General features: G+C 36.3%; 1 pseudogene; it reads right to left on the bottom strand.

Annotated features, from left to right (window-relative positions):
- Positions 1–27,245, bottom strand: LOC127678148 (mesoderm induction early response protein 1-like; annotated as a pseudogene).
- Positions 27,246–27,817: the final 572 nt, after the last annotated feature.

Genomic DNA, 27,817 nt, shown 5'->3' with positions numbered 1-27,817 from the left:
TTATTCATTTGTATTTTCTTGTTCCTGAAACTTCCCATGTGAGACTTCTTCCTGGGAAAACTCAAAGGAGCCTGAACTTTCCCACTGCTGTTTATCCATGACTGTTTAGCAGGTCTCTCATTCTTTTTCACCAAGATCATTGTCATTTCTTGCAGTAATATGGGCAAGTTTTGGATCAGTGTTCAGATTAATTGCTTCATAATCATTAGTGTCCATTTCTGTAAGAAGTGGTTTCTTAGTTCTACCTGTTGGTCCATTAATGAGTAAGCCTTCAACTTTTCATTTACTTTGTTCAGTATTTCTCCTGGTCCAAAAGATTACTATTACTGATAGTTCCATCTTCTTTCTCTGACTGGCTGTTACTACTACTTGAGACAGTTGGGGGAGGGGATAGTGCTTGGCCAGAAGCAACACTTTCACTTTCATCCAAAAGTTAATCCATGTAATCCATTACACCAGAATGAAGATTATATTAATTTTTCCAAACCTTGTTTGCTGAGCAAAGAAATCATAGTGCCCAGATTTTTTTCCATATGAATGGTACATATTCACCGACTGATCTTCTTCAGACTTTATTAGCCTGAATCAGGTGAAAATATTTTCCATAGGCTTCAGCCCTTGCTAATATTTTCTGCATCCTTCCTCTGTCCACACATTAATTCCTATTTTATATGAGATCCTTCAGGGATTGCTTCTAGACCTTTCTTGTCCCCTGTTCTAGATCCATCCTTAAAAAAAAAAAAAAAACAATCACTTTATTTTCTGGTAAATATTCTGGATCCTAGAGAAGCTGATCATCATTTTCATAGACTTTTTCATTTTTTTCGAATCTCCAAACACCAACTGGAATCTCATCTTGAAGCATGGAGCCCACCATGATTTTCTTTTTCAATCTACTGAAGGAATATAATCTTCATCTTCTTCATATTGTTCTTTTATTTCACTACTGGTATCAAAATATTTACATCAACCTTCGTGGATTTCCTGAACATCTTGTATATTAACAGATTGTGAGGGATCTTCATTGGAAGACTTTGAGTTTCATCCTCCTGACCACATGAACGCTTTATATTCTCTTCTTTATATTCCCCCACTACAGTCATTCTTATCATCATTTTCAACCTTATCATCACCTTCACATTCCTCCTCCTCCTTCTATTCCTCCTCCTCTTCTTCACATAACTGAACTGTGCTTTCATAAAAACAGAGGCTTAGTGTAAGACCCGAAAAATCCAAGGGCACCCCATTGTCCCACTCCTCAGAAGGTGACACCCAACGTACTCATGAGAAAAGGTCTTTATGCCATAGATAGAGGATTTTTATTTCAGAGGCTCTGGGGTCCACAGTCATACACTGCATAGGGGTAGAGGACTGTGGAATACCAAGTGCAGAATCGGGACAGCTTTTATGGGTTTGTAACAATGCCAGTGAATCACAAACCAATCATTCCTTATCATTGAGAACCTGTGTAGAGCGAGCCAAATGATTTCTACCACTCCATAGTTTTTAGGGCAATCAATTTGGATTATCCTAGCCCACATTCTGTTGGCCAATCAGTTTCAAATTTTCTCGGTGTTCCATAGCCACAGGTAGTTAGCTCATTTCCTGTTGTCTTATGGGGCCAGGATCACTTACTCAAGACCCTTTTGCTTAGTTCCTAACAAAGAGTTGGCTCAAGGTATGTGACCTTTCATATAGTTTCTAACAAAGACCTGGGTCATTAGTGAGTTAGGCTCTATTTTTTTATCCTTTCATTCTCCATTTTTTCTCTTGTTAATATTTCTAATCTTAGAACGGGGGGAGTAAAGGTCAGTTTCCTCTAGGCTCAGAAGGCCCTTGTACTGTTGTGTAAGTACCATGATCTGGACTGAACTCAATCGCTCTCCAACAAAAGCAGTAACCCTATTAATTATGCAAGGCCCCAATGTAAGCAACAGGGGAAAATTACTAAGGGTCTCATCAAGCAGAAAGCAGGGTGGCCAAGAGTACAAGATAATGGTCTTTCCTCCGAGTCTCAAGGTTTCCTTTGTGGTGGCATCTAATGTAGACTGAATCTGCAACCTGGAAGCAATGTGGGACTTGCAAGTCTCCTTCTCCTTAGTAGACCTCTGGAAGCTGCTTCTATGCTCACCACCTCACCCACTCGAGTACTTTGAGCCTAGAGAACAAAGGCCTGAAGAGCATAAATGGTAGGAGAGCTATCCCATCATTAATGTCAGTCTCTGTGGTCTGGTGAGGTTGGTGAGGGCTTTATTTATCAGGGTTTCAGTAACTGCTCCTGATGCCTTCTTATACAGATCCAGTCACCTGTCTGGAAGCACTGAGGAGTTTTTGGCATGCCTGGAACATTTAAGGCAGACAGCTTGAGCCAAATTTCATTTTGTGGGATACCTCCTGGAAGGGCCCAGTGGATGCCAAAGAAGTTGGGGTATCAAAGAGGATCTCTGGGGGGGGGTGGTCAGGTTAAAATGGCAGGGGCTGTTCAGAAACAAGGGGAGAGGTACCACCCAGCCTGAGCCAGTCTCTAAGGTCAATTTAGTTAAGGCCTCTCATAGGGTTTGTTTGTTTTCTCTTCCTGTCTTGAGTCCTGGGGACAGTACATGCAATAATGTTTCTAATTAGTCCCAAATATCTCTGTCAATTTCTGACTTATCTTAGAAACAATAGCAGAACCATTGTCTGATCCAATTACCTTGTTCACTCTGAAACTCGGGAAATTTCTTCTAACCCTGGCAGCTGTTTCCTGCTTATTGGGGAAAGTCTCAACCCATTTAGAGAAAGTATCTATAAATGCTACAAGGTGTCCATAACCATATTCTCCTGCCTTAGCTTTTATAAATTTTTTAAATATATTACAGGAAGAAACAATGAGAAAATATTGATGACCTTAGATTATTTTCAGCGCTGAAATTGCAGATGGAAGGACACCCAGAAAGAAAGACAGTAATCAAAGTTGAATGCTGAATATTTTATTAATGTATTGAAGCTCCGGTTGTGCTCCCTCATGGCAGTGGAAGCACTTTGTGAAGGAAATCAACTTCTTACTCAATTTCTGAAAAAAAAAAACAGAAAAACTAATGTATTCATATTACAGAGCAGCAAAAGAAATCTCAGTCATAATATTTGATATTGGGTCTTCGACAAGGATATCACTACATATTTATTTTGGCTAATTTCTGACACATAAATTATGGAGTAGATTTTTCCCCTGCTACCAACCAGGGGATAAATATGAATCATACCTGTCACAGAATTCTGGTTTACTGAGGTCCCTGGGGTCTGCCAGATTGGGGACCTTGTGGTCGGCCTTGTGAGTTTCCTGGCTGAGGGGGTCTTTGCTGAGGACCTCCTTGTGGTCTTTGGCCTTGAGCAGGTCTCTGCTGTTGACTTTCTTGTTGGAGTTGTTCTTCAGATGATTCCTGCTCCTCACCTTCTTGTGGGGGTGGGCCTTGAGGAGGTCTCTCCTGTGGGCCTCCTTGTGAGGGTGGGCCTTGAGGAGGTTTCTGCTGTGGGCCTCCTTGTTGGGGTGGGCCTTGAGGAGGTTTCTGCTGTGGGCCTCCTTGTTGGGATGAGCCTTGTGGAGGTTTCTGCTGTGGGCCTCCCTGAGGGGGTGGGCCTTGAGGAGGTTTCTGCTGTGGGCCCCCTTTGTGGGGTGGGCCTTGAGGAGGTTTCTGCTGTGGGCCCCCTTTGTGGGGTGAGCCTTGAGGAGGTTTCTGCTGTGGGGCTCCTTCTTGGGGTTGTCCTTGAGGAGATCCCTGCTGCTGGCCTCCTTGTGGAGGTGGGCCTTGAGGAGGTCTCTGCTGTGGACCTCCTTGTGGGGGTTGGCCCTGCTGGTTCCCATTAGCAGGGGGTCTTGGCTGGAATCCTGATGGACGAGGCCTCTGGTTTTGGTTCTGGAGTTCTGAGTCATAAAAGCAAATAATAGATGAGTTTAGTTGTACTCACCTTTGTTCTCCTTTATGCCAAAGACACTTCCACATTTCTAGATAGTAACCTTTTATAGTTTCAATGAAAGCTCCTGTTAAAGCATGGCCTTTGATGACCTAATGCAGATTATTCAGGAACAGTTTCCTTGGACTAATTAAAAGAGATAAATCAGTTCATATGTGGAAGTTCTCTTACCTCTTAGAGTTTAGGGAAAGTGGGCTTTTTATGAACTGAGGTCAAATCATTAAGTTTCATGGTAAAATCCATGCAGTTTGCTCAGAAAATCGGCATCGTATGGAGAAGTATTATCTGTGGAAGAAGAGTCTAAAAATCACAGCCTACATAGTTCTCACTTAAAAAATTCATCACAGTTTGTATTTGATGGACTCAATATAATTCTCTCAGTATAGAGTCACAAAGAAAAGAGACACTAACAATTACTTCTGTGCTTTTCCTGCTGAAATCAACTGAAATAGATTCAACAAGGAGTTGGAAGATGACAATGAAAAAATCTTGTTGCCATAGAAGTTTCAAATTAGGGAACGTCATCTAAATTTTATCTCCCATCAACTATTCCTCTGTTTTAGAAAAGGTAAATTTCTTATTGTCAGGAATTTAGACTTCTGGCTTATTGTAATTTGTTGTCCATCCATTTAATGTTCCTTATTATCAAAGTTGGATCATTTTTGTCTTTAACTCTGTGAAACCTACATTCCCTACGTAGTAAAAAGAGAAATCTTAATACAGTGTAGAGTTATAAAACTTTCTCCTTACTAAAGACACATAGGGAGATTAAAAGTTTTGGTATTTGCTTTATACCAAATAGAGTTTTGATGGATGGCCATTGTATAGCAAAGCAAATGATAGACTCAAAGTGAGTTCACACATGCAACTACAATCCGAGAGTTGGCAAGTGACTTTAGCTACAATCTGTGATTTCCTGGGGGAATTTTAACAGTTAGGAAAATGACCAGGTAGCATTCATTTACAGTATCTCTGGTGACTATATCAATGAGGGGCAACGGCTAAGTAACACATAACATTTTCTTTTTGGTTGTCTCCATTTTAATTAGAATCTTGCTGCCTACAATGATTAAGCCATCTATCTATCTATCTATCTGTCTGTCTGTCTGTCTGACTGTCTGTCTGTCTGTCTGTCCGTCTTTAGGTCTATCTACATTTCTATCTCTGTGTGATTTAAATTATTTATCTCTTTCAAATTTTCTATCGTCTAAATATTAGTCTTTGCAAATAAAATTCATGAGGTTAAGCATTTGAGTAAAGGGTTAAAAAATACACTCATAATGCATTGGAATGTTGAAACAGTGTGGAAAAATGAAAAACGGTAAGATGTTATTATTTTTCTGTATTACAGTTTCAGGGTTATTACTTGAGTTGTCATCATTCAAATGGGTCTCATTTCTGTTTTTCTGTAGTCTTCCCTTGATCAACAGTGAAGCAAGGCTACTGGCATATACAGTTTAGTTTTACTACAGCAGTGCCTTCAAATCTGAGACTCTCTATTTTTAAAAAGCATTGTGTGGTCTCATTCATCTCTCATTACCTGTCCTGGGTTCCATTTCTCTCCTCCCCTGAAGTGTTGTCTCCTGTGCTTGAAAGAGAGTCGTAACATGCACACACATAATAACGTACCTTCACCAGGTTCCTGAGCAGAGCTCAGGGCCAACAGGAGCACTGTGAACAGGACCACCAGCATCTTGGTAGAGGTTCTGATGTTTCTCCCAAGTCTGTGCTGGAAGAAAAAGACACTGCTTTTATAAGGATGATCAGAAGAATATCACCATTGAATTCCACACTATGCTATTTCATAACTCTCAAAGCAGGAAATCGTGCATCCTTTACTCCAACCTGGGCTTTTTGCCAATCAGGAAGGTGTAAGAAAAAGCTGCCAGTGTCCCTATTTTAATGGTACAAAAATAAGAATAATTTAGAAGAAAACCTTGTGTAAAAGACTATCCTAGAGAGTGAAGATAATGACTATTAATATATGAAATACTTTTTCTATTTGCTGACATTATCTCTGCATCACTATTCATTGTGGTAGGAATAGTATGTATGTGTGTATACATATATATATATATATATATATATGTATATATATAAATATACACACACACACACACACACACACACACACACACATATATATATATATATATGTATATATATATATATATATATATTAATAAATATAAATGTCAGTGATGATTTTATTCCAAATGGAATGTGGCCAATTACTCTGATCAGTATATCTTAACACTATCACTTTTTTGTTTCCTTATATATTCTAGAGTTAAGTAATACTGATGGAGTTGAAGCTATTGATATAAAAATTTCAATTATAGCAAGACATTTGGAATCACTAACCTTCTAAGAATGAATAACAGTGCCCACTATTTTCTTCGTATAGCCAAATAACAACAGCATTGTCTAGTGAAACAAGAGACCTATTAAATCACTAAAATCCCAGCAAAAGTGACCTCACAACACATATGAGGTTCACCTGGGTCCTGAATCTGTAATTTGGTGATGTGTTTTTTTGAGCATTTTACATTTCAAAAGTCCATAAACAGCTCCACTTTTTAAATTGTTCTATTTAATTTGCTTATGGATAGAATTATGGAGCTGAGCATGGAGAAAAATTTTATGTTCTCCTCCAAGGGGCAAATGAATGCTGTTATGACAGTTTACTTTTTTTTGAAGGTGCTAAATTTTTTATTAGATATATTCTTTATTTACATTTAAAATATTGCCTTCATTCCTGTTTCCAACCATGCTTCTTTATCTTCACATTATGCATATTCAAAATGAGGCTGGAATTGTTTACATTTTATGTTCCAATATTTTTGCCTATTTTTATTAAAAACATTTTCACCATATTTTTTTCAAAAGGTATTCTTATGTGCCTAATATTCCTTACTTAAATTATCTTGCCTGTATTGTTATTTTTCAACATTTCTTTCTCATTCTTCTCTTCAAAAAATTATTTTTAACAACTCTTAACTCAGAATTTTTGTAGAAATTTTTCTGTGTTCCCTTGGTTTAGTTGAGTGTATGTGGCATTTTTTGTCATGCTACCATAGAGGTAGTTTAGAAGGAGTTACATAAGAGAAAAACCCAGATGTGTGACCCATGTGTATTGTTATTCACTAGGTTCTGTGCTATACCTGTGAATGTCACTCAATTCTTTTCCACCTGATTGTAGAGAATAAAGTAGAAAAGTTCACTCATCGATGGACAGCATGTACTACATTCTATGTGTCCCATAAATAATAGCTACTCTCATGGTAATATATATGCGGAATTTAGACCTGTACTCTAAAGGTATTTTAATTAAAGTTCACCAATAAACTTTTGTTATCCTAAAAAGAAGCTGTTTTTCCTGCTTTTGTTGAATTTATGAGAAGCCCAGTTTTCTTAGACCAGAATGTAGTCTCTATTTGTCAACAGGCCATGAGCTGTAACTTTCATAAAAACTACATAGCAAGGGAGCATGAAGATAAGTTATCCTTTCCAGGTTGTCACAGAAAAGCACCATAGTCATGAGTCATGCCTTGTGCTAAGTTGTACTGACTTTTCACATGCCTGACAATTCCAACCTTTTCTTGACTTTTTGAAAATGGCAACATATATGTTGATTCTTCCAATTATCACTCTGTTCAGGATATTTCACTGACCTTTTCAGTTTCAACAATGTGTGAAAGATGTTAGTATATCATTAAACAAAAATATTATTTGTTACCTCAACAGCACAGCTGATGCAGGAAATATAGTAGACATAAGGGTGTATTTAATGCCTAATTCAGAATTAGAGCTTCCTTTATCTCATATAAGTAATATTGAACCATATCTCCTTAATGAACACAGTCTTTATTATACTTCCACGTTTGTGAAATTCATTCTTCCCTATAAGATGCTTCCTGAGGTTCACAATTTTCTGTTATATTTTTACACAGATCTGAGTTTCATCGGAGCGCTTTCTCAGGTGACAATCTGTGCTGAACTATGAATTGGATCCTGAGGAGCTTCCTAGCTTATGTACAATTAAAAGCAATAAATCACCCTTGCCTAAAATCTATCAGTATCCAGTGTAAATGTAGAGGTAAGCTTCAGACGACTCAGTCACAAATAAACCAATCTAAATTGACAGGGATAGGATACTGATGATCGATCCTTACCTAAATGCCTATTGGTAGTGGATGGCAATTTGTTTGTGGAAGTATTAGTTTTCTTGACAAGTGTGGCTGCTGGTAAGTTGTCTATTGTCCACTGGATTGATTCACATCCACTAGGACAGACAACATGATATAGAGTTACTGGTATATAAAATTATCATAATCTGAAGAAATTATGTTTGGAAAGGGACATGTTGAAGAACTGAAGATAAGGACTGTAATGGAATTGTCAGGAAAATGATCACAAATAAATATGTCATGACTGCTTCAAGTAATAAATAAAAAATATACATTGCCCGCAATTTTATTTTTATATATATCCTCTTTTAAGCTGACTGACATGTCCTACCCAACATATATCCTTTCCTTTTTCCTGCTCTCTGTACCTATTACAACTTAAATACACCAATCATTTTAAAGCCATGAATACCTTTAGACAGTAAATATGGGTTTTTTTTTCCTGGGATGAGTTATTTCACTCAGTTTTAGTTTCATCAGTATTAATTCTTTATTGTAAATTTCATATTCTTCTTTCTTAAGTTCTCAATAGTTTTATATTTTGAGTATGCACCATATGTTCATTACTCATTCAGTAGTGAATGCACACTTAGTCTACTTCCATTTCCTGCATCTTGTAAGATGGCTTCAAGATAAATGGGTCTGTATCCCCTTCAGAAAGTATAAAGTCCCTTGGCTCTATGTATAAAGTTGTTTTGGGCTGTATGAGGAGAATACATTTAGCATTGTCAGAGAAATACAGAGATGTTCATTTTCTTCAAATACTCTGGTGTGAGCTGAGCTTCCTAACATAAATACACATAAATACTGCCTGAGACCTAGGGATTTAAGAATTTTCTGTGATATCCATGATCAAAAAGCTAAAATATTTTCCATCATACATTTCTATCATTTTCTCCTAATGATCTTTCATTCACTGATTTTCAAAATTATAAATATTATTAAGCATACTCATTTTTTTCTAACTACTTTTTCTAGCAATTACTCATGATTCTGTTTTCGGTTTATGAGGCTGCATAATCCCTTGCAAATGATATACTCATTCCCTAATATCTCTGTTGCGAATGAGTGAGCCTTCTCTAATGATTTATAACACATTCATTGTCTACCATATCCACTAACTTTGCTCTCAGTTGCCTAATAATTTTCAGTAGAATGCACAGAACTATGTGACTTCCAAACCACTACCTGTTTTCCTGTTATCCAAATAACATGTATATTTTGTATATACATGTATATTTAACATATTTCACTTTCTTTTAACTTAGAAACTTAAGGATTCATGGTGAGTCATTTGTGTTGGATGCTATTTTCATGCGTGAAGACATTTAGGAATGTTTTCCTGAAGTTGTCACAGGTCGCTGAGTAAGGGAGAGTTGTTCTGAAAAATGTTTCACTGATGCAGGCACAGCATCTAGGATATTCTGATAAAGCAAACACATGAAAGGACATGTGATGAAGGATTCTTTTCTAAGAAAATATGTGTATAGGTCTACCTGCAATTTTGTAGTTGAGCTCTATTATCTGGTTCCATAGAGAGAAATAGACCAGCAAGATTTTGGTGGTGTACTGAAGCTTCTTGCTAATTGCATGGACTATGGTTGACTGACTTGTTTGGAAAGTAAAAATAGAATTCCATACCCAGTGAAGTAGGATGAGCTATAATTACTGAGCTAGTTGTGCCATGGTTGTGGGTCTGTCGTCTGTTCTGTAATAGCCACAGACAAGAATATCTCCTGGTGTCAGTATGTGTCTCTCCTGCTGAGGAGAGCTGAGTTTGAGACCAGGATGTCTCTGCTTAGAAGTGATTCCACTGTTGATTTTCTCCCCACTCTAACTAATTTTAATGCTGTTGTATCCATACAGTATTTTTGTGCTGATTGAGCTGGTACTGCTAAATCATGAACTCTTATGATTACTTCCAGAAAACACATATGAAAGTGGAAAAAACTGAGGTTGCAGAGTATATGTGACTTCATTTGTATGATACCATCGTAACTTCTCTTGACCTTTGATTGGTACTGCACTACAATTGAGGTCCGAGCAAAATCAGAAAATGTTCCTGGCAATAACATAACTGACACAACAGCTGCTGGTATCTGATAACAACAGAGTATGCTAAGTAAACAAGTATATTCAAGATCAATGGTCTCCTCTTTGATTTATTTTGGTCCCTCTTTCTCGTTTAACTAGTTGCTGTACTCCAATTAGCTTCAAGGCCAGTATTTTTCACACTCTCATGACAATCTAAGGCTATGACCCAACCACACACCTTGCCTCAACCTTGCAGGTATTTTTTCCTAATACGTAATGCCTTGCTCTATATCTTGAGCATCTTCATATACTTACATGTGCCAAGATTTTGGAATGTATTCTCTGTAGTGATTATTTGCTGTTTTTTTTTTTTCTTACATGTTCTGTTCTGTTTTGTGTTTATAAGCAGTTTGGCTTTGAAAGGGGATGTGCTGTGATTTGGCAACTCTCCCTAGATATATGAAAATCTCAGAATTTCTCATTATTTTGGGATGTAGGATATACCTATGTGGCCCAGAAATTTCTTTCATATTATTACCAAAACTCTCTTCAATTGCAAGGACACTCTATGACATTGCTATCTTGTATCCTAATTCTTTATAATTCAATATAGTTTTTCATGTTCATGAGACACCTTAAAATGTTTTTGTTGCTACTCCATAATTATAATTTTGCTACTGTTATGTATACTAATATAAATGTCAGTGGCTTGTAATGGTTTTGGGGTTGCAATATAAAAGAGATATTTAACCCAGAAATGGGTTGTATTTCACAGTTTGAGAACAGCTGCCAAATGGAGATAGTACCAGCATAACAGTCACCCACATGCAGACCTAACCTTCAGATAAGAGAGGAGCAGAGGGAGGCCATGGGAACCTGTGAGTGGGAATGGACATAACATCTTGGGGAAAAAATCATCTTTGCTCCATGTTAATTCTCCTAAATATCACCCTTCTTGTGACATTTGCCTGCCCTTCTTCATTGCCAGAAAAGCACGAATAAGATTAATGCATCATAAAGAAAAATATCAACTTGGACAAAGATGATGAAAGACCTAAGAGCAAACATTATCATTCAAAAGTTCTCAGTAAAGACAGGAGTAATCTTGGCCAAAGTACTACATAAATTATGCATAATGAATCCCTTATGCTTCAACTTTGATTAGAATTTAGATACAATAGCTATCATGCATCCAAAAATATTTTATTTTCACATATTAAAAGCTGTGGAATCTATGATGCTTGGGGACAGCCCCAGTGGGATTTTCTTTATTGTTGGTTCCTCTTGAGACAGGTGAGGGGCAAGAACATCACAAGAAGGGAAGACTTTATCTTATGAGGTATAGAATTAACAGTTTGTCTTATAAGATTATTAGGGTTGCGGTATAATAATACAGAATTTACTTAGCAAGTCTAAGTTACCATGCCACTATATCTATTATGCAGTCTGTGATCTTCTGAGGCCAGAAACTGCAGTTAAGGACACTTAGCACCTCTTCATAAACAAGGAAAGATTGATTATATAGCATTTGTACTTCATGACTCTTAACTTTTGGCCCACTAGGTAGAAATCACAGGGGGAAAGGGGACATTTTGGGAAGTAATTTATAGGCTTTATTACTAAGTTCTAAACAGTTTCCTAAGAAAGTTATCTAAGGGGAAAGATCCTATGAGGAGGGAAAGGAAAAATTAATCTGACTTTTTTCATCTGTTTGTACTTCGTACTTAAACATCTTTCAGAATGCATGATCACAGGTTAAAACGTTCATCACCAGTTCACACAAAAATCAAATCATAAATTGAAATAGAAGTTTAAAATAGAGAATGTTGATATGCATAACAATCAGCAGTAATTATGTAGCTAAATATCCATCACCTAGCACTCTTCCACAGGCTAATTGAAGGTGGAAAACCATAACTAAGTTATTATTGGAGTTTTGTATAGATAAGACCAGTCGATATTACATCTTTCTTCTGTCCTATCACCTATAATAAATCCGTAGTTCCTTTTTATGACCTTTAGATAATTGATTTACAACATTGGGAATGTGATCTGAGTAGGAGAACTTCTAGTTACTATTGAAGAGCAATTGATTTGCGACACATGGGGGATGGCATGATTCTAATTACAATTTTGACAATTAGAAAAGGACCTATTAGGAGTCCGAATATAAAAGAGCTTAATAATTATTGATATATTTTTGGAATACATATATTTTTATAATTAGGTTCAAGAAGTCATCCATTTCTCAATATAGCATAACTTGTACACAGAACATTTTTGTAGAGCTACAGAAATCTGTTCAAAAGATGTGGGCTAAAAACTAGTGATTATTATATATGTTTAATAACAATAGGAAAGCTTATTAAGAGCAGGAATGTTCCTTAAAGGAATTCTCTTAGATGTTGCAGATGTGGGCAAATCTCTCATAGATTAATCCCAATCAGACCATCTAAGGAACACAACCTAGTTAATAAATTATTGCATTGGGGCATCTATCAATGTGTAATATTTACAGATAACATATTAATTGAGGATCACTCACTAAGTGTGTTATAGACCAAGAGATTTGGAGATTACAAATCCAGCACATAGGTTTGAATTGGTGCACCAACACTTCCTAGCTTCATAGTTTTCTGTTTGTTTATCCTTCAGTATTGATTTCCCTTAGGCCAATATGTTCTCTATTTCTGTGGTTAAATCTATTGTTTAAATATATGGAGATTTTGTACAAAGGGGTTGGTTTTAAGTCATTTCTGTATGTTCTTTACTTATACAAATGCAACTCAATATTATCACTATCATCTTCACTTATGCTGACACCAGCACACAGGACGCAGAAGACCTTGGATTTTAACATGGAATGTTCTGTTTCCTGAAGCCAAGTGAGTGGATGTAGGTCTGCTTGCAGTGAAGAAGGCTGAATTCTCATAAGGGCCAAAAAACAATAGAAAATCTATGTGTCCTCTGCTTGTAAATCTCAAGAATCTTGTAATTGTACTATCTTTGTACTCCTCAAATGTTCTTCTCCTCCCTGTCCTTTGAGCCTACTTTGAAAAATAATCTTCAATATGATGGGTTCTGCTGAGCTATGTCAATGTCATCAATTCAAGAGCAACTAAGAAGTTTCAGAAGGCAGTAGTAACACATTCCTGGGAACTGTGTTCGAGTGGGCTTAATTCATCGACTGACTTCATCCATAAAGAATATTCAAGATCAAACACATTTCTTTTATCTATTTTAGCTCTTGAGAAAGTCTAGTCCTCAAATTGGAAAACATTTCCTTGAAGGTTCCTTTGTGTTGCCCTAATTATAAAAACACAGTATTGAATAGAGGGTGAATAATTTCATGTGGTACAAATTAAGTGAGTTTCTCTGAAAAAAGGTGAATTGACAAAGTTATTCCAGAGCAACATGGCCTACTGGCACCTGGAAGGTTTGTGACTGTGGCGGTAGCTCCCCCTAACTGAGAAATAGCTACATACAAAGAAAAGTAAGCGTGATGACTGTATAACTTCAATGCACCCCCATTTTGTCAAAACAAGGCCTTTGAGAGAATGTTGCTGCATTGTCTGTTCACCATCATGAGGCAGTGCTTCAAGAAAGCCAGAAGGGAAATATAAAATGTCTTTGAGAAACAATCTTGAATCTTTCAACATGATCCCAAGTTATTTGCCCATGTTAGAAGTCAAATATGGTTAAAAGACTCTCATCTGGAATAATGACATGTGATGTCTTTCAGTAATAATCAGGAAGGAATCAAACCAGTGTTACGCATGTCAGCTCTTTGAGATATCCTTTTACAATTCAAATTCCATTTGCTTCCATTTGGTTAATGGAGTAAAAAATTATTCCAAGCTGCCAGGTCCTTTGGGGCTGAAAGAAATCATGGAAATCAGATAAAAAATGGCAATTCCCATGTTTTTCATGAGGCTTAGGTTATACACATGAGTAGAATTATTCCTGTGAAATTGATCAACCAGTCATATACTCCATCACAGACCCTACAGCCATGCTTAGAAGATACATATAGTCTCTTTTGCTCTCTCTCTCTCTCTCTCTCTCTCTCTCTCTCTCTCTCTCTCACACACACACACAAACACACACACTCTCCCTCCCCCTTTTTTCTTTCTGTCTATATCACTGTCCCTGTTCCTCTCAGTGTCTCTGTCTATCTGTCTCTCCTTGTCTCTCTGTCTGTCACTCTCTGTCTGTCTTGTTTTCCTTTCTCTCTGTCTCTGTCTATGTCTCCATCTCTGTGTACCTCTCCCTTTCCCTTTCCCTCTCCCACTCACAATCTCTCTCTCTCTCTCTCTCTCTCTCACTCTCTCTCTCTCTCTCTCTCTTTCTCTCTCTTTCTTTCTCTCTCTCTCCCTTTTCCTCTCCCACTCCCAATCTCTCTCTCTCCCTCCCTCCCTCACTCCCCCCCCTCTCTCATATGACTGGTGATAATGTCAGCACTTCTGAGGTTCTCTCCAACTGCTTTGACCATTAAAGAATTGATAACAAATTGTTGAGTCTTTAAGCATTAGGATCTTTGATATCTCTGTGTTTCTCACACAGTTTCCATTGTGTCTAACCTGACTATTTTAATGTTTCTATGCACATGTTCTTGTTCTCATATTTATCTCTGCTTATCCCATATTTCCCAATCAGCAATTACTAGACCAAAGATATATTTGTAGTGTAAAAAACATTATTTAGGGTAGGGATAAATGGAATCTACTTATATATGAATTTCAGGAAATGTTGTTATACAAAATAATTATTTTTCAATCTCTTGTACACTCCCTGTCTTTCTCTGTCTGTCTTGTGCCTACATCAATCTTGTGTGTGTCAATATTGCCTCTTTGTTTTGCAAGGATATTTTTGTTTCATTAAAATTAAACATTCACCAGTGTTAAGGTTAATACTGCTCATCATAATCATGCAACCATCTTGGACTCAAGGTGGATACTTCATTTTATTTTCTAGTTGTGCTAAAGAGGTACTGCATCCTCTGTCAACCCAATACTAGAGAAATACAGCTAACATAACCACTTACGTGAAGGCCATCTTGATATTTTTGATTTTAATGTATGTGAGCCAAATATTTAAGAGTATTTTAAAGGTGATGAACTAAAATATATTTAATATATTTTTGAATCAACATAAAATATGCTTATTTAATAACATTCTTAAAAAGCCAGAGGAGACACAATCTGCTTTCAGAAAAATTAATGCCCAGTCTACTAAAGGGGAAGTGTTTTTTGTTGTTGTTCTTTTTTTTTTAGTATGCATATAATAATAATACATACAGCAATCTCATTCTAAAGATATTTTTTAAAAAGTCATCATGTATGCTTTATTTATACACAAACACACCCATGCCCATATATATATATATACATATATATATATATATATATATATATATATATATACATATTTTTGTTAGGTTTTTTACTTATTTACATTTCAGGGTGTCCCTTTCTTGATTTCTCCCCCAGAAAATATCTATTCTATCCTCCCTCCTCCAGATTCTATGAGGGTGTACCCACACCAACTCCTGCCTTTCTGCCCTCACATTCTCTTATACCATGGTATCGAGCCTTCACGGAACCAAGGACCTCCTCATGAATTTAGGCCCAACAACGCCATTCTATGCTACATATATGACTGGAGCCATGGGTCTCTACATGTGCACTCCTGGGTTAGAGGTTTAAATCTGAGGTCTCTGGTTGGTTGATATTGTTGTTCCTCCTATGGGATTGCAAACCCCTTCAGCTCCTCAGACTCCTAGAGTCAGAGTCTCTAACTCTTCCATTGGGGAACCATGTGATCACTTCAATGGTTGACTGCCAGCATCCACCTCTTTATATGTCATGGTCTGGCAGAGCATCTCAGAAGACTGCTGTATTAGGCTCATGTCAGCATGTACTTCTTGGGATTTACACTGGTGCCTGTGTTTGGTGAATGTATTTGGGGTGGATGCCCAGGTGAGGCATTCAATGGATGACTTTCCTTTAGTCTGTGCTCCAATCTTCCTTTCTGTATTTTCTCCTTAGAGTATTTTGTTGCCCTCTCTAAGAAGAGCAACACTTTTATATTCATTCTTCTTGAGATTCATGTAGTCTATGAATTTTACCATAGGTATTTGAGCAAATATCCTGCTATCAAGATATACATACTGTCTTCATCAGTGTTTCTATTCCTGCACAAACATCATGACCAAGACGCAAGTTGGGGAGGAAAAGGTTTCTTGAGCTTACACTTCTTACACAGTACCAAGTCCAGCCACAGCACAAAATACAACTCTGGCTATCTCTGGAACACACTCTCTGTGCTCTCAGAAAACACTTCCAAGAAGATTTCATCTCAGTGATGCTGGTCTCTTCTTGATCACCGCTAATTTCTTAGCTCCAGCTAACCAGCATCAATAGGCCCAGTAACACAAAGGTTTGCTTTAGTGGTTCTGGTATCTTGTTACTCACAGCTGATTCTTCAGCCCCAGCTAACTAAAACCAAAGAATCTTCACAATAAAAACATGGCCACTGTAAGAGTCTTTAATCTTCCCTCTGAAATTTCACAAGCCAGGCCTCCATCTTTTTCACTGTTCATAACATTGTCTTCCAAGCTCCTACAGAACTTTTTATAGAGCTCTTAATATTCTAATGGCTTTTCTAGCTCAAAGTTCCAATGTCCTTCCATGATCCTCCCCAAAACATGGTCAGGTTGTCACAGGAATACCCCACTATGCTGGTACCAATTTGTCTTAGTCAGGGTTTCTATTCCTGCACAAACATCATGACCAAGAAGCAAGTTGGGGAGGAAAGGGTTTATTGAGCTTACACTTCCACATTGCAGTTCATCACTAAAGGAAGTCAGGACTGGAACTCAAGCAGGTCAGGAAGCAGGAGCTGATTCAAATTCAAAGAGGGATGTTTCTTACTGGCTTGCTTCCCCTGACTTGCTCAGCCTGCTCTCTTATAGAACCCAAGAATACCAGCCCAGGGATGGCACTACCCACAAGGGTCCCTCCCCACTTGATCACTAATCGAGAAAATGCCCCACAGCTGGATGTCATGGAGGCAATTCCCCAGCTGAAGCTCCTTTCTCTGTGATAACTCCTGCCCGTGTCAAGTTGACACACAAAATCAGCCAGTACACATACCAAGTGTGTTTGTTCTTTTGTGATTGGGTTATATTACAAAGAATGATATTTTCTAGTTCTATTATTTTGCCTGTGAATTTCATGTAGTTATGTTTTAATAGCTGAGTATTTAGTCCATTGTGTAAATGTACCACAATTTCTGTATCTTTTCCTCTGTTGAAGGATATCTGGATTCTTTGCAGCTTCTGGCTATTATAAAGAAGGATTCTACAAATACATTTTCATGTGTCCAGGTTATATGTTGGATCATCTTTAGGATATATGCTCAGGAGTCATATAGCTATAAACTCAGGGCATAACATGTCCAATTTTCTAAGGAAACACATGACTGATATTCAGAGTGCATGTACCAGTTTCTAATACCACCACCAATGGAGGAGTTTTCCTTTTTCTCCACATCCTTGCCAGCCTCTGCTGTCACCAGAGATTTTGATCTTAGCCATTCTAACTTGGAAGAGGTGGAATCTCAGGATATTTATGCATTTCCCTGATAACTTAGAATGTTGAACATTTCTTTAAATGCTTCTCAGCCGATTGAGATTCCTCACTTGAGAATTCTTCTTTTAGAACTCTACGCCATTTTAATAGGTTTATTTGGTTCTTGGAGTCTAATTTCTTGAGTTCTTTGTATATATTGGATATTAGCCCTCTATCAGATAAGGGATTGTTTGTTGGTGGCAGTTTTTTCCTGATGATAGTGTCCTTTGCCTTAAAAACAGTTTTCAATTTTATGAAATCCCATTTGTCTATAGATGAACTTGGAACCTGTGCTATTGTTATTCTGTTCACGAAAAATTTCCCCTGTGTCAGTGTGGTTGAGGCCCTTTCCCACTTTCTGTTCTATTAATTTCAGATGTGTGCATCATTTTATGGTGTAGAACTAGGGGTAGCCATCAGAAAGTCCCAGATGACTGGAAATCAAGAGATGTGTAGGATGCAGTAAGGATGGCATAAGCTGAAATACACAATAAAAAGGAGGGAGAACCTGTAGAAAGCATACAGAGAGTTTAAGCTCATCCTCTCATTGAGTGATGGGCCCAACAAGTCATGTCAAGAATTTTAACCCATATTTGTTATTTCTAAAGAAAATGCAGGGACCAAGAGTGGAACAGAGACTAATGGAAAGGCTATCCCTTGACTGCCCCACCTGGGAATACAAAACATATGGAGCCACCAAACACAGACACTATTGCTGACACCAAGAAGTTCTTGCTGAAAAGGTTCCTAATATTTCTTCATGCTGAGAGACAACAGAGGACTATAACTAATACAGATTTGGGTTCTTGTAGGCAGCTATTGGATTGAGCATAGGAAACAGTTAGGGGAAGGACTGAAGAAGCGGGAAGGTTTGAATCCCTGTAGGAAAAACATTATCAAATAACCAGATACAAAGCTCCCACAGAATAAACCAAGAACCAAATACTATACAAGGAGGGACCCATGAGTCTCTAAGTATGTGTAGCAAATGATGGCCTTATTTAACATCAATGGTTGGTGAGGGCCTTGGTTCTTTGAAGCACTATGTCCCAGGTAAGGGGAGTTCAGGTTGGTAAGTTGGAAGTGGGAGTGTGCTTGGGTGAGATCCCTCAAAGTAACAGTGGTCAGGAAGATGTGATTTTGGTGGGAAAACCTGGAAAGTAAAAGATACATTTGAAATATAATTAAATAAAATAACCAATTTCAAATCCTTCCCATCGTTTTATTGTCCACGCAGACAGTGGCTAGAAATTCTATGGTCTTAGAACTTAATTGTTAGATCTAAGCACCAAGAATTAAGATTTGATATCATCAATATGTGGGTCATGTGAAAATTTTATAAAGAGAAGGTGAAATAATTATGATGATGATTGTGAAATAAGTGAAAACAACTGTGATAATTAATGAGTTCTTAATAAAAGGTAAGAGGGGTTTATATCCCTCTGGTTTTTCTCTCCTTGTGATGACCCATCACAGAACTTGAGAATTCAAACTAGTTCCCTAATTTCCTTTCATGTTTATTTCTTTCAGAAAATATGTATGAAGACAATGAAGGCCTTGCCATAGCTTACATCTCAAATAATGTGATCATAGTTTAACTTTGTTATACAAATGCTATTACAAGTAAACCGTTTCTCACTCCATCTCTATGTATGCATGTGATTTAGTCTGTTACTTGAATACATTAGACACAGTTTATGAGGACCTAGGACCATAAATCAACACATCCTCTGCCTTTTGAACTATGTATATCCACTAACCAGCTGCCACTGTACCCACAGTTGATTATCTTCTAAGAGAAATACAGTTTGTACATTAAAATTACATATATGTACATGTATACTGTATATAACATACATATTACATAAACATAGGTTTTTAATTCTCTAAATTGAACATCACAAAGAGCATAATTTATTTATTAGTTTTGTACATGGAGAAAAATTCCTGTGATATTCCAAAAGTTTAGAGCAAGTTTTCAATACATATTTGAGTCTAACAATACTGAATTATGACGTTATTTCAGGAATATGTTGAAGGGAACTGAAGGTTAATTACCCATTGAATTATGGTTTTGAAGATGGTTAAGAACACTTGCTATTCTTGCAGAGGAAACAGGTCTGTTTCCCATCATTCACACTGCTGCACACAATTGCCTGCAACTCTATTTTCAAAATATTTAGTTTCCTTTTCCAGTCTTTAACAGAAATATATTCAAGAAATGCTGACACCCACTATCAATAAAACACTTCTATGCATATATTAAAATACGCTTTTAAAAACTTGATCTACAAAATCATAGGTCACCATGAAGCAATAATGAAGTTATAGGCAAACCTATGAATTTATAGTATTTTAAAATCTATAAATACATCAATTTTGGGAATGTTTAATTATACACTTAAGGATTTAATTTAGGAAAAAAGCATAAGACACTGTTTGAATTAAATATAGCATTCTAATTTCCAAATATGTAGGTTGGCTTGCTTTTGTAAAATAGCATAATTCCATAAAGTATTTTTCTTTATTAGCCAGCATATTTTCATGTGCAATATATTCTATTGTTACAAATCACCATTTTAACTGATGAGTAAATCCACTGAAATCTTACAAAGTTTCATACTCATGTAATTTGTGTATTAGCATGCTTCTGTTTTTCTTCATCATAGTAGCATCATCTTATAGTCTCACCTCTCCTGATGTGGAAATCAAAGGGATTAAATTATTTCTGCCTCCACTGAAATACTCTAGAAAAATCCCCATCTTTCTTTCTAAATATATATGGCTTATTATATCTTTTTAGGTACTGTAATTTACTACTCCAAATTGTTGAATAATTATTAATTTTATTTAGAAGAAAATCACACTTATTTTTGAATCACAAAACAAATATACCATAGCATCCCTTCCTAGAAATATTATTGATTTTTTATGCAGAATTTTTCTTATCTTTTCTAATTTTAGTTTGTATATATACAAGTCCTATAATGTTAACTTTATTTCATGAAAAATTTTTATGGAGAAAATGGTTAAAGTTTCAGAGCACTGGTTTTTTGAGCACTCAAGAGTCTTTGGGTTCCGTGTTAGTTTGAATAATTGTGGTCTCTGTATATAATTTTTCAGAAGAACTATTTGTTTTTGTTTAGTGTATTATTATTAACTCCTCTATATTTACTTACCCATCATGAAAAACTCTACAAAGACCTCATACATCTGCCTCCAGGAAAAAGAGGAGAGATGCCAGTCTTGGTAATTTTTTATTTCATTTTATTGTTTTTGTAGTTAAAATTTTTTGGTTTTTTTATTTTTATTTTCTTTTTTACTGAATATTTTCTTTATGTATATTAAACGTTATTCCATTTCCCAATCCCATTCCACCAGAGATCCTCTGTCCTAACCCCCAAGCCCTGCTTTGATGAGGATGTTCTCCACTCCCGACTCCCCAACCAGGCATTCCCCTACACTCTGGAATGGAGCTTCCACTGCACCAAGGGCCCCTCCTCCCACTGATGCCAAGCAAGTCCATCCTCTGATACATATATTGCTTTAACTATTAGTTCCTCCATGTGAACTCATTGTTTGATGATTTAGTCACTGGGAGCTATAGGGTGTCTGGTTGGTTTATATTGTTGTTCTTCCTAAGAGATAGAAATCACTTCAGTTTCTTTAATCCTGTTTCTAACTTCTCCACTGGAAGTCTCATGCTCATTCGTATGGTTGGCTGTGAGAATGTGCTCTGTATTTGTCGGGCTTTGGCAGAGCCTATCAGGAGACAACTATAACAGTGTCCTGTCAGGAAGCACTTCTTGGCATCCACAATAGTGTCAGGGTTTGCTGTATGAGATGAATATCCAGGTTTGGCAGTCTTTAGTTGGATTTTACTGGAGTCTCTGCTCCAGACATTGTCTCTGAATATCCCAAGTGTTTTGATTCCCCTTCTAAGAATGACACAACAATCTACTGGCCTTCCTTGTTCTTGAGCTTCATGTGTTCTGTGAATTCTATCTTGAGTTTGTCGAGCTTTGGACTAATATATACTTATCAGTCAGTGCATACCATGTGTCATCATTTGCTATGGGGTTACCTCAGTCAGGATATTTTCTAGTTCTAGATATTTGCCAGCCAATTTCAAAAACTCATTGCTTTAAAAAGCTTATTAGTACTCCATTGTTTTAATGTACTACATTTTCCTCTATCAGGTCCTCTGTTGAAGGATACCTGCGTTCTATCTTGCTTCTGGCTTTTATAAATAAGTATGCTTTGCATTTCCATGATGAGTAAAAGTGGAGCATGTGTCCTTATAATGTGTTGGAGCACCTTCTGGCTATATATGTGCAGGAGTGGGGTAGCTGTATCTTCAGGTAATATTATGTACAATTTTTTTGAGAAACAACCAGACTGATTTCCTGAGTCGTTATAACAACTTGCAATACCTACAACAATGGCAGAGTGTTCCTCTTTCACCACATTCTTGCCAGCACATGATATCCCTTGAGTTTTTGCTCTTGGCCAATCTCACTGGGGTGAAGTGGAATCTCAGGGTTATTTTGATTTGTCTTTCTACTATGTTGAAAATTTCTATATGTGTTTCAGAGCCATTGGATATTTCACGGTTGAAAATTCTTTATTTATATCTGTACCCGTTTTTAATAGAGTTCACTGATTCTTTGGAATCTAACTTCTTGACTTCTTTGTGTATGTTGGATATTAGCCTTCAATAGGATGTAAGAATTGTAAGCTATTTTCTGAATCTCTTGCTTGTCATTTTGTTCTATTGGCAGTGTCTGTTACCTTACAGATAATTTGCAAGTTTATGAAGTCTCCTTTCTCTATTTTTGAACTGAGGAAATAAGCCACGGGTGTTCTGTTCATGAAATTTTCTTGTGTGACCTTGTGTTTGAGGCTCTTCCCCACTTTCTGTTGTACTACTTTCTGTGAATGTGCTTTTATGTAGCGGTCCTTGATCGACTTGGGCTTGAGCTTCCTTCTTGAAGATAAAAATGGATGGCTTTTCATTTTTCTAATGATGACTTCCAATTGAACCACCACCATTTGTTGAAAATGATACCTTCTTTCCACTGGGTGCTTTTGGCTCCTTTGTCAAATATCAAGTGACTATAGGTATGTGGGTTATTTTGGGGGGCTTCAATTCTATTCTATAGATCTACCTGTCTATCTCAGTAAAAATATTACACAGGTTTTCTTACTAATGCTCTGTAATTCAGCTAGGTGTTTCTGATTCCCCCACATGTTCTTTTATTATTGAGGACACTAATTTCAATCCTGGCTCTCTTATTATTCCAAATGAATTTGCAAATTTTTCTTTCTAACTCCATGAAGAATTTTATTGGGATTTAATGTTGATTGCACTGATTCTGTAGATTGCTTTTAGCAAGATGGACATTTTTCTTATAGTTTAATGGGAATTCTGGATTTTATATCCTCCTGGCAAACAAGAATGGTCTAAATATAGGCACACACATTAATTTAATTTAATTCATTTGTTCTGGATTATTTGAATTTGAACTAGAATAGGGAATATTAGTCACTGACTCCAGAGTAGAGAGCGCAATGATAATCATTGCCTGTTTGAACAGGTATGAATTATCTATGTTTGTGGCTTCAGGTAGAGAGTTCAACAGACAGATATACCAATATTAATAAAATATATCGAAAGAAAATATGTACTGATACTGCTAGCCACATGTATGGCAAACTCGTCATTTCTTCCCTCAACTTTTCCAGTCTGATTACTTACTAATCATTAGTAGCAGATGCATAAGTAGGTGTGTGAGACTTTTCAAAACTATGATCAATCAATCATTGATTATTTCAGTTTTGCAAAAACACAAAAGACTTGTAGAAAAATGCTACGGAGGAGCTGGAGAGATGGCTCAATTGTTAAGAGCACTGGCTGCTCTTCCTCAGGACCTAGGCTTGACTCCCGCCCACCTGTAACTTACTTTCAGGGGATCTGATGCCCGCTCTGACCTCTGCAGGCACCAGGTAGATAGAGGGTAAACAGACGTATATGAAGGCAAACACTTATACACATAAAATGAAAATAATGTTAAAATACATTATGAAACAAACAACCAAAATATATCTGTGGCTCTGGGAAGAGAGCAAAATGGACAGATGATATAGACTATTTAGCCAGTCACAGAAAACTCATATTCTGCTTACATGGGCTCCACTGAAATCTTGAGTGAGTTTTACTGCTTGGCAGGGTAGAAAAGGCCTTGTATAAGCAACACAGTATTCTAGTTACTTCATTTGCTTTAGATTGTTTTAATTTTCAAAATGGATGTGATGCTGTGTTTTGTGTTCCTATTATTCCTCTGGGAGAGAGGTAAACATGAATGTTTTCCAGTTTTCCTGCTCAAGGATATGCTAATTTGTGAAAAGGGTTTGTCTTTGTGTTTTTGGAAAAGGTAATTAAGGGATTTACTACTTCCATATTTATATGCATCAGATTTGATAGAGGAAAATGTCCTGAAAACTAGATTCCAAAGAATCAAACTAAAAATGTATCTTGATGATAAAAAAAAAATTATTTTGAGATTTATATATTACAGAATATAGAGTCTTGGCGAATCTCCTCATAAGACATGATGAACTGACCTGTTTAAACTCATGATTTCTTGGTTTTTCATCCATATCCAGTGAGGGCACAGACATAAGAGACTAATACAAATGCTGGTGTGGCCTTCTTAAGGTCCGCCAACTCCTCCATTTTACCTCAACTCCCACCCTTCAAAACTATTTCAGTGCCCATATTCAGTTTGAAGAATTTATAAAGAGTTGTAGTTCCAGTTCCCAGATATTAGGGAATGGGGTTGCTATTAAAGGTTGTCTTTCTAGGCAATGTAGAATTGGTCATAATTGGAACCAGGAGGAATAGTTAGATTTGATTGCATAGCCGTAGTCCCTATTGATAGAAATCTTCTTAATTGTTACTAAGTCATATTTTTTAAATGGAACATAATTTATTTTGATGCAAAATCAAGGGTTTCATTGGTGTAAATTTCTTGTATTGATTCAAATTTTTGTAAGTATAATGATTAGACCCAGTACTTCTATAACTGTATTTTAATTTGAACTGAGGTGTTTTAACCTGTGTGTTTAGGGCCAATTAGCAAATTCATAGCTCTGAGTTTATTGTTAGTGGGTTTTCAAGATTTTAATTAAAAATAGCTGAGAGTAGTTAAGGTACAACATTCCAAATTACTTTACATAGATAGTTGCTTTTCAAGACCATCAGAAAGCTATAGAATGTGACATTTAATGTTATTTATTCCTTTGTTGAGACTGGTTTGCTCCTGACTATATTCCTTCTCTTTTTATCACTATTGTTGTATAATACAGCTGGAGAATAGTTAATTCCCCAGAAGTTCTTTTATTGTTGAGGATAGCTTTTGCTCTCCAGTATTTTTTGTTATTCCAAATGAATTTGCAAATTGAACTTTCTAACTCTACCAAGAATTTCTTTGGGATTTTAATGGGCATTTCACTGAATCTATAGTTTCTATTTTGCAAGATGGACATTTGTATTATATTAATGTTGTAATTGATGAACCTGGGAAAACATTCCATCTTCTGAGATCATCATTTTCTTTCTTTTCTAGAAATTTGGACCATACAGATTTTCATTAGCTTGGTTATAGTTACACCATGATTTTTTAAATTTTTATGACTATTTTGCAGGCTGTCCTTTCCCTAATTTCATTCTCAGCCTGTTCTGGAAAGTTACTGACTTGATTGAGTCAATTTTATATCCAGCCAGAAAGCTGAAGTTGTTTATCAGCTTTAGAAGCTCTCTGGTTTTATATATATATATATATATATATATTTATATATATATATATATATATATATATATATATATATATAATGTGTTTCATTTTGAATAAATTGTATCAAATTTGACAAATTGGATTACAACTGCAAAAATCTGAAAATTCTTAAAATCATTACTTTTTTATGAAAATTAATATTGCTGCTGTCAACAGTTACTCCTTGGTAGTTGCAATATGGCAACATCTTGTGCCCTTCCATTTCTGTTGTCTTAATAGAAATGATGAGAAATCTTATAGTCCACATGATAGTAACTGAACAGGATTTTATTTTGCTTGATAATTCTACTCACTTAAGCTGATGGTAATTTTTTCTTCCAAATTAATTTATAAAATTATAGCCAATATGAACCAATTTGTAATCTGAATATCATGGTGAAATTTAGAAGGCCCAAATTATTTGTTGGTAAGTAGAAGCTTGAAATTAACACATTTTAATAATGCTTTATGAGGGAGTTTACCACCTGGATAAGAAATATATCTAGGTTAACTATACTGATATTTAAAAATTCATTTGAAAAATCTTTGGAAAATAAAATGTAAGCTTAAAGACTCAGAGTATGATTCCTCAATTAAAGTTTACCAACTGTACAAGTTAAGAATATTATACAAGCTTTTTTGTATTAAGAAAGGACAGGTCAGTCAAGACATACATACTATAAAAATCTTTCATATACAGTAAAGAATCAGGAAAAATACAGAATGAATTTTTAAAAGGCATGATAAAAATATGGAAAGACATCATTGATGTCTACAAGTTTACAAAAACAAAACTGATTTCATGTATTTTCTTCTGTATCAAAACTGCATTTAACCTATCATATAAAGCCTGTTCACAGTCTTTAATATGAGCTCCTTTAGGAATTTCTTCTACACCTTTCTCACTCCCTGTTCTAGATGTATCCTTAAGAACGACCATCACTTTATTTTCTGGTAAATATTCTGGATTCCATGGAAGCTGATCATCATTGTCATAGACTTTTTCATTTTCTTTGAATCTACAAAAGCCAACTAGTATCTCAGCTTGAAACATGGAGCCCAACAGAATTTCCTTTTTTCAGTCATCTGAGCGAATATAATCTTCATCTTCTTCAGATTCTTCTTCTATTTCACTACTGGTGCCAAAATATTTACATAAATGTAAGTGTATTTCTTGAACATCTTGGGTAGTAACAGATTGTGAGAGACCTTCATTGGAAGACTAAGTTTCATCCTCCTGACCACATGAAACTATTATATACTCTTCTTTATATTCCTCACTACAGCCACTCTTATCATCATTATCATCATCAGCAACATCTTCACATCCTCCTCCTGCTGTTCCTTCTCATCTTCTTCAGGTAACCAAAGTGTGCAGTCATAAACATAGAGGTTGAGAATCTCATGGATTGGCATGTCACATTCAATTGTAAGATCCTCTATTTCAGAACGGAAGCTTGTCTCTCCTTCCAACATTTCTTCTTTTTCTAATCTTTCTCATCATCAAAACCATGTACCTGCATGTCAGCTGATGAATCAAACTCATGGTTCTCTAGTATTGCTGAGCCTCCAGGCCTTGAAGACTCAACAGATGGCTCCACCATGTTGTCCATACTGGCAGGTCTTATCGCCACTGCAGGTTATAGACAGTACCCAGATGTGCTCATGGCTTGCAGGGATACTGATGCTTTCATCTCCTTTGCTGTGGGAACATCAAGTAAAATATTGCCTAGGTAGGGGGAGAGTGGTCAGCATTGTCTATTTCCTTATTTTAGTTTGATTGTTTTAATGTGCTTTCCATTTAGTTTGAGGTTCACTACTGGTTCACAGTTGTTGTTGTTGTTGGTTTTTTGTTTTTTTTTTTTGCTTTGTTTATGAATGGGTTTTGAATTCCTGATCTTCCAAGCCTTTTACCATGAAGGGATGAATAATTTTGTCGAATGCTTTCTCAGAATCCAGTAAGATGATCACTATCACCCTCAATTAGCTGAAGAGTTCCTGATGATCAAGAGAAAGTAATGGGAAGAAAGTCAGTTTTGTGCAGGCACAAACCTTTGGTAGGTTGCATTTTTGAAATGTTCAGATCAATAGACAAATTTATCTGTATAATGCTAAATGGTGCATATTGCATATGTTTGTAAATATACAAATAATTATATTAATAATAATAATAACA

The sequence above is a fragment of the Apodemus sylvaticus genome, chromosome 2 (genome assembly GCF_947179515.1).
Source record: "Apodemus sylvaticus chromosome 2, mApoSyl1.1, whole genome shotgun sequence".
Classification (NCBI taxonomy): domain Eukaryota; kingdom Metazoa; phylum Chordata; class Mammalia; order Rodentia; family Muridae; genus Apodemus; species Apodemus sylvaticus.
The sequence above is the reverse complement of the archived record's forward strand: the minus strand, read 5'-3'. Positions and strand labels throughout refer to the sequence as shown.